This window comes from Rattus norvegicus, chromosome 19, assembly GCF_021556685.1.
Source record: "Rattus norvegicus strain SHRSP/BbbUtx chromosome 19, alternate assembly SHRSP_T2T, whole genome shotgun sequence".
In the NCBI taxonomy this organism is placed as follows: domain Eukaryota; kingdom Metazoa; phylum Chordata; class Mammalia; order Rodentia; family Muridae; genus Rattus; species Rattus norvegicus.
Genome location: NC_141552.1, coordinates 9712501 through 9720645, shown reverse-complemented (window position 1 = coordinate 9720645; position 8145 = coordinate 9712501). Strand labels below are relative to the sequence as shown.

Genomic DNA, 8145 nt, shown 5'->3' with positions numbered 1-8145 from the left:
TCTGAGCTCCTCAACTCACAGAGCAGCAGGTGGTAGGGACCAGGGAGGACCCATCTTGGCTTTCCTATATATAATCCCCAGCCTGCCCTGCCTCAGCCTGTGCTGTTGGGGTGATCAGATACATGGAGAGGACTAGGCGGGTGGAAGGAGATATGGGGTTCGGAGATGAGCAAAGCCTGCTCTCATAGCCCTTCTTTACTCCTTAGAGCAAAGGTCACAGGAAACACCTGACAGAGGCCTTGACTCCTCAAGAAGCTGCTTGATGAGTAACCTGTACTCTGCTACAACCCAAGAAATCAGGGGCCCCCCACCAACCCCCATTCCCTCAACATCCCTTTTACTAGTTCTCAAGTATTTTTTTTTTCTAAATAAGACGTTCAAGAAGGTACGGAGTCACTATAATCCCCCTCAGGGTGTCTCCAATCTTTGCTTGTCTGTGACACTTAGAGCGGCATGCAGACCCAGGCGCCCGGGGTTCACCCCAACCTGAAGTCGAAGAAGAGCAGCATGACCTGACACAGAAAGGGTGGTGGGAGCCTGGCATTGGCCGTGTCTGAGCGCGATTATGACCCTGGCGAACCAGCATGCTTCCTCTCACATTTTATTCAGAAGGAAAGTAGGTCCCCGAGGGCAAGTGACTTGGCTAAGGCCACACAGCTAGGAAGTCATGCTGGGATCAGACCTAGGCAGACCAAGCCAGAAAACTCCTGCCCTGCCTTTCCCACCTGGTACTGATGAGGAATGAGACGAGGACCGGACACCCACCCAACCCCAGCCTCCTTCATTCTCTGCTTCCAAGATTCCAGGGCCTAGGACAGAAGCCTCCTTTCAGGCTGGGGTTGGACTGAGCCAGTCTGGCTGCCTCCTCTCCTCCACTTGGCAGAAAGGCCTTTTTGTTGTGGTACACACAGAAGCCATTCTCCAGTGCAGAGGGAATGGCGGGCCTCCTGTCCACCCAGTGCCGTCCATCCCTCTGCACGACCCTCTGTGTAAGTCTGAGAGGAGTAGGACTTTCTGCCCATGCATCCTTCAGTTCTGCCTCTGAAACCCTGGCTTTATGTCCCCACCAAACAACCTGGGAAACCACAGAGTGTGGTGGAGAGCAGTTACCAGCATCGGGACACTGTCACGCCACAGCAGCCTTAGCCCAGCCCTCATCCCAGTGACCCCAGGTAGGCCACTCACACTTTCCAAGTCTGGGGTTTTCCCCACGCTCTTCCCTCCCTGAGAAGACGCTTCTCTGTCCATTTCACGGATTTGGAATTCTAGCTTCAAGACCTGGATGTCTCTTGTGTTTCCTAGATTCCCGCCCGCCACTCTTAAGGTGGCTGGGTCTCCTCCCACCTCTGGCTAACCTAGCTGTGTCTTACTCATTGTGCAGCCTGCCCGCGGTTACGGGCACGCAGAGTCTGAGCATGCTCCGTAAAACGGGCACGCAGAGACCGAGCATGCTCCGTAACTTATAAACCGTGTCCTTGAGCAGGTCACTCTACCTTTCCAAACCCAAAACCCTAATCTGAGGAACAGGGCTAACAGCCGCGTCTAATTCAGTTACAAGACTTGAAAGTTGTCGCTGAGAGAGACGTGGGAGGCTCTCAGTGGCTTGTGCTGAATTCTCCCTGCTGGGAATGCTGGCATGGGGTTGAGGGGTGGGTGCTGGACAGTATGGCTTCTCTGCTGCCTCTCCAGGGGTGTTTATGGGGTGGGCCCAAAGTTCAGAGGAGCCTGACGACAGGTGCCTTGGAGGAGGGGCATTCTGCTCCTCCTGGCTCCCTCTCAGCTGTCAGGCCCCTCTCCTGCCCCACCCCAGCACTGGTACAGCTTCCCAAGTGCTGAGCTCAAGCCTTGGCTCAAGTTTCTTCCCCGAGTGCCCAACACCTCCCATACCCACGTGTCTCCCAGATTCAGGCTTCCAGAAATAGCCTCTACTCTCCCCATTTCTAAGCCAACACCCAGGCTCCTCCTGGACATCCGGTGTCATCCACACCCAGCATACCACAGCAAGGGGCCGGGTCCTCTGAGGAATTATTCCTAGTCCCCAGACTGAGAGGGGCAGCTGAACCCCATACCATCCACGAGCAATTGAGCACAGTCCTAAAACCTGTGTCCATAACTACTTGACCCGCTCCGATAGATGGGGATACTGAGGCCTAGAGAGAAAGTTGTCTGGGCCATGACTCCTCCCCTCGGGGTTTGCTTTATATTGTGTGTGAGGTAGTCTTGCCCATGTAACCCAGGATTGTCTCAAACTTGCAGTCTTCTTCTTAGCCCCACCCCTTACCCGAGTGCTGGGATTGCAGATCTCCAATTCCTGACCCCTTACTGGTCTTTTAAGTTTCTTTATTTTGGGGGTGTGTGTATATGTACATGTATATGCATGTGCATGAGTGTGCATACACATGGAGCCCATAGGAGGGTTTTAAGTGTCTTCCCTTCTTCCTCACCTTAGTCCTTAGTCCGTCGCTGAACTGGAATATGTTTCACCTAGTTAGCTGGCTGGCCAGTGAAGTCCAGGTGTCTGTCTCTGCACTGTCCTGCTCCCTCTACACACACTGAAACCACGGGCACACGCAACCACCCCTGGGTTTTTGTGGGTGCTGTGGGTTTGAACTCAGGTCTGTGTGTTTGGATAGCAGTCACCCTTACTGTTAGCATTTTGTCTAAGCTCTGCCCCTGAGCTATCTCCCCAGACCCTTTACTGATCTTGCAACGGTCTTCTGCTCCCCATGAAGGGCTTCCACGTACTGGGAAGAACCCAGGTCAGTGCACTGGAAGTCTAGCTCTCTAGTGGAAGAACACTTCTATGCGCAGGGGAGCGGGCACAGCTCCTAAGCCAGGGCCTTCTCTCTGTCAATAGCTCTCACCATCTAGGCTCCCCATCCCCCATTCCCACGGAGGTGCCCAGTTCTTCTGGCCTAACTCCTGACATCCCCTTAGAGCCCGAGGAACCTGACTACACTTTTCTAGGTCTTGAAAATTGTCTTTGGTTCAAGCTGTCTGCAGTGAATCTAAGTCCTGACACAGTTGCAAAGAACCTGAGCTTCCCAGGTGCCCAACACTGTGTCTGTTTTCACACACACCTTCAGATTGCCCCTTCAAGGCATCCTGGAGAGTGTTTGTGGGTCTTAGGTGGTCCCCGGTGAGACAGAAGCGTGGGGCTCCTCCCTACGCTCTGCCCCTGATATGCCACCTCTGGCTCTGAGGAAATGACCTGGTCTGTCAGCAGTCTGGGGCATTCAGTGCTACTGTAGCGGTCAAGTGACTGCCAACTCCTGACAGCACCGCCAGCTGAGACCAGCCTGGGCCACCTTCCGAGGTCTTTCTCAGAGGCAGCACAGAAACTTGACAAGCATGTTTTCACCAACCTGAGAGTTTCGGCCCCTCTCTGGGGACTGTTTGTGTTTCGGGTCATGTTATTGACCGGCTCCACCTCCTTTTTCCTGTGCCAAGTTGACATTCCCCAGGCCACCAGACCTCTAAGAAGTATCAGTTCCTTCCCCCTAGCTGCCCGTGGAAACCTTCTGTTCCTGTTGCAGGTTCCTCCATGACCTTTGTAACATTTGTTCCAGGCAGTCTGGCAAAGGGAGTGTCCCCCCCATTTACTGACAGGCAGCAGAAGTCCAGCAAAGGACAGCAATTTGCCCAATGTCACACAGCAAACAAGGACTGAAGAGATATGAAAACTGACCTCGACTCGGTAAACGCCTGTGTCCCTACTGGATGAGAATCGGGCTCCACTGTTGACCTGTGTCAACACTCAGCAAACATAGGCAGCTGCTGAGTACAAACTGCAGGAACTGCAGACTAAGACTCCAACCTGAGCCAGCTCCTAGCTGCTTCCACAGTGCCTGGCTGCAGCTTGACTGCACCCCTCTATGACTATTGTCCATTGCTGTCCCTGCTACAGAACAGGAAGAGTCCAGTAACAACAGTAATGGTGTGGCCCCCTGGTCGGAAATATGTGCTTTCTGTCTTTTTCAAGCACAAGGACATGCTCTAGACACCTGTATTCCCAAGCCTTTCCATTAAAAATAACGAACAAGATTTAGAAATTACGAACGTGTAACACACACATTGTCTTGGTCAGTGTTCTAATCGCTGTGAAGGGACACCCTAACCGTGGGAACACTTAAAAAGGAAACACTTCATTGGGGCTGGCTTGCAGTTCAGAGGTTCAGTCCATTGACATCGTGCTGGGAAGCCCGGTAGCATGAAGGCTGACACGGAACTGGAGAAGTAATTGAGAGTTCTACATCTGGATCTGGAGGCAACTTGAAGAGAAACACACTGGGCCTGGCTTGAGCATTTGAAATCCCAAAGCCCACTCCCAGTGACACACTTCCTCCATCAAGGCCACACCTCTAATCCCTCTCAAGTAGTGCCACTCCCTAATGACCAGTCATTCAAATATTTGAGTCTATGGGGGTCATTCCTATTCAAACCATCACACACACACACACACACACACACACACACACACACACACACACAATTTAATTTTATTGCTATGTTGGTGTGAAAAGAAGTATAACCCACTTTGGATTGTATTCTGGTTCTTCTACTGACTAAGAAAATGTATTTTAGGGGCTGGTAAGGTGGCTCATCAGGTAAAGGCCAACAAGCCCAAAGATCTGTCTGAGTTTTATTTTTGGAATTCACTTGGAGGAAGGCGAGAATGACATCTGCAGGTTATCCTCTGGCCTCCATCCCCAACTCCCCATCCCTCACACAATAAATAATGTTATTTTTAAAGAGAAAGCAGAGGAGCAGGGGGAGTGAAAGCAGGGGCAAGAGAGATGGCTCAGTGGTTCATGACACTGACTGTTCTTCCAGAGGTCCTGAGTTCAATTCCCATCAACCACATGATGGCTCACAACCATCTGCAATGGGACCTGATGCCCTCTTCTGGTGTGTCTGAAGACAGTGATGGTGTATTAATATATATAAAGTAAATAAGTCTATAATAAAGAAAGAGAAGCCACCAGGACCAGCGCCTGTTAGACTGGGGTGGAGGTAGGGAATGGGGATTTGGGGGTGAGGGGAGCAGAACAGGTTTGCAAGAGTTCCAAGGGTTTCTGGAAATGTTATGGGCCTACAGGGCTTGCTGTGCTCTGTGGAAAGGTTTGCCTTATATGGGCCCTTACCGTGTCCCCAAAAGAGACAACTCCCACCCCATAACCACCTCCTCACCTTGGGTCACCCAAATAATAGGGAGGCAGAAAGAAGTGGTTTTCTCGTTTGGCCTGCTTTGGGGTTCTTTTTGAGAGAAGGTCTTCCTGCATAGCCCAGGCTGACTTCAGACTTGGGATCTTCCTGCCTAGGCCTCCTGAGCATGTCTGGCTTTGGAGGGGGCAGGGAAGGCTCAGAGGAAAGGACAGCACAGATTTCATGGGAAGAACACTTTCTGTTCCACTTCTATATTTCAAGATTTTCCATTTTTAGTTAGTTCTTTAACAGTAATCGGGAGTGGATTTGTAAACATTTTGAGTGATCTAGAGAGCTTGCAGAGGAGTTTCACCATCCTCTCCCTCTCTGTCCTTCTCTCCTCTGCTGGGCTCCATCCAAACAGATCATGTGTATTGAAAGAAAGAGACGTGACATCCTGGTCTGCCCTATCTATCCCTGTCTGGGTTTGGGGTTTTCGTTTGTTTCTTTCTTTCTTTTCTCTTCTCTTCTTTTTTTCTCTTCAGTCTGTATCCTCCTGCATAAATCTGCCTTGTCTTAGTTTTTTTCAAAAACGTTATTTCATCTTTAGATTTATGTGATAAGTGCTTTTATCTGTGTGCGTGCATGCATGTGCCCTTTGTGCAGAGAGGTCAGATGAGGGCAATCAGACCTCTGAAACCAGAGTTACGGATGTTTATAAACCATCGTGTGCTGGAAACCAAACCTGGGTCTGTACAAGAGTGGCAAGTGATCTTTACTACTGAGCCATCTCTCCCGCCCCTTGCCTTGTTTATAAAATGATTCTTCAGTCATCCATCGGACGGATATGTTCAAATTAGCGTTTGCGCATTTCTAATAGTCTTTCTTTTTTTCCTATGCTGGAATATTAGGTAAGCTTTTATTCTTTTTCCTAGCCAAACCAATTCCTTGGAGAAGAAATTCCCTGTCAGCCCAAGTTCTCATACAAGCACTGCTCTTACCTGACATTTCCTGGTTCTTTATTTTAAACAAGGAAGTACTATTTGAAGAAGGCACAATAGCCTGAAATGACCTCAGCAATTTCTAATTTGGGTGCTGGTGGCAGTCACCCAGCAGAACTCCTTGGGGGTGGGGGAGGAGGTAATGTTGTAATGTTATTACATTCAGATTTAGATGTTTTTCCCCCTGGGGCTGTGATTTATGAAACAAACACTGAGCAGTCCTTCAAAGTAAGAAAGTACCTAGTGATGATCACTTCCTCTCCCTGTGTGTCCCTGCAACGAGGATAGACAAGGCTCCAGGAGAAAATGCTGGTCTAAGAAAAATCCTATACCTGCATATATAATGCTGCAAAACACTTTTAAAAAAAGACACCCCCCCCAGGAAAACATTCATAGGTGACTTGGCTATTACTTTACTTAGAAACAACATCTCAGCAACCAATAAAAAGATGACAACACAGCCAGGTGGTAGTGGCAGGAAGGTGTCCATTGGTTCAAGATCAGCCTAGTCTACGGAGCTAGTTCTAGGACAGCCAGAGCTACACAAAGAAATCCTGTCTCCAAAACAAAACAAAGAAACGAAAAAGGATAAATTACACATCCAACTTCAAAGACTAGCTGTCAGGCAAAGAGAAATTAAGACAACACAATACCATAGCAATCAATCCACCAATGGCTAAAGTAAAAAGATGACAATACTAAGTGTTGGTTGGGGATTTAGCTCAGTGGTAGAGCGCTTGCCTAGGAAGCGCAAGGCCCTGGGTTCGGTCCCCAGCTCCGGAAAAAAAGAACCAAAAAAAAAAAAAAAAAAAAAAAAGACAATACTAAGTGTTGACACCGGTACAGGGCAGCAGGAACTCTCATACAGTGGTGATGAAGATTGAAAGAGCATGAAAAGCTGGGACCATAGCTCCGAGGCAGAGCACACTCAACATATATAGGACCTTCTATCTTCAGCCTAAAAATAGAACAAAATAAACCAATATAAACCTAAAAGAAACTTTATAACTTCAGAAAATCATTTGGCATCATTTGTCCAAACTAAACATATGAGATAGCACATGCCCAGCAGCTTTATTTAACAAAATGAATGTATGTAAATGTGTATGTATGTATGTATGTATGTATGTATGTATGTATGTATATGGCTTCTTCCTGTCTCCTCAGGGGCTGTTGGCTGCCAGTCTGAGAAGACAAAAGGAGCAGAGGCTAAGAGCAGGGTTTGGATGGCTATGGGCATGTATGGAATGATGTCTGGAGACCACTCTAGTGTTTCAGGGATAGGGCTGGGATTTTAGGGGTACAGGTGGAAAGGGATAATTGGTCATAGCATCAAGCAAGTGAGCAAGGCTGATTGGTTATTGTACAGCACCTAATTATTATGTGGGCGGAGAGCCAAAGTGGGGTGTACGTGCTGAATTATGCAGCCTTGCAGAGGATTCTGTACAAGGTCATTTTCCAGACAAGGTCAGACAAGACCAGCCACCTGTGTTCAGGGACACTCTCCAGACAGAAGCATGGACAGAAAAGCCCCACTAAGAGAGGGAGTCCCCCATTTTGTGCCACGTTCAGTCATGAGGAACTGCTACCTTAATATCGAGGTTCCCCAACATATAAATTCATGAAAAGGCAAGAATTGGATATTCATAGTATACCAGTCGGGAAAACTAAATATCGCAAACAAACTAACTGTCCATCAATGGGGAACCTAACGAATTATGCATTTATACGTACACGAAGGAATACTCTACACTCCTGAAAATGGACAAACTGAAACTTAACACAAAGACTCAGAGCCAGGGACCTGAGACCGGAAGGGAAAGCTTCTTACTCATAAAGCTATTCCAGCTGCCTCTCGGCTCACAGATGCAGCCCTTGAAATGACTTCAGAGCCTGGAGAAACAGAAAGAACAGGATTAATGGCCCTAGACGAGAAGCCAGGACCACCACTCAGTTGTGGAACAGCCAGAGAACACCCACAAATCCCATTGGGACCGAA

At 48.6% G+C, this 8145-nt stretch overlaps 1 long non-coding RNA gene across 1 annotated transcript; it reads left to right on the top strand.

Moving 5' to 3' along the window:
* The first annotated feature begins 923 nt into the window (after positions 1-923).
* On the top strand, positions 924-4068 carry LOC147998786 (uncharacterized). Its single transcript, XR_015643750.1, has 2 exons — positions 924-1172; positions 3570-4068. It is a non-coding gene; the product is annotated as an uncharacterized LOC147998786 (long non-coding RNA).
* The last annotated feature ends 4077 nt before the right edge of the window (positions 4069-8145 follow it).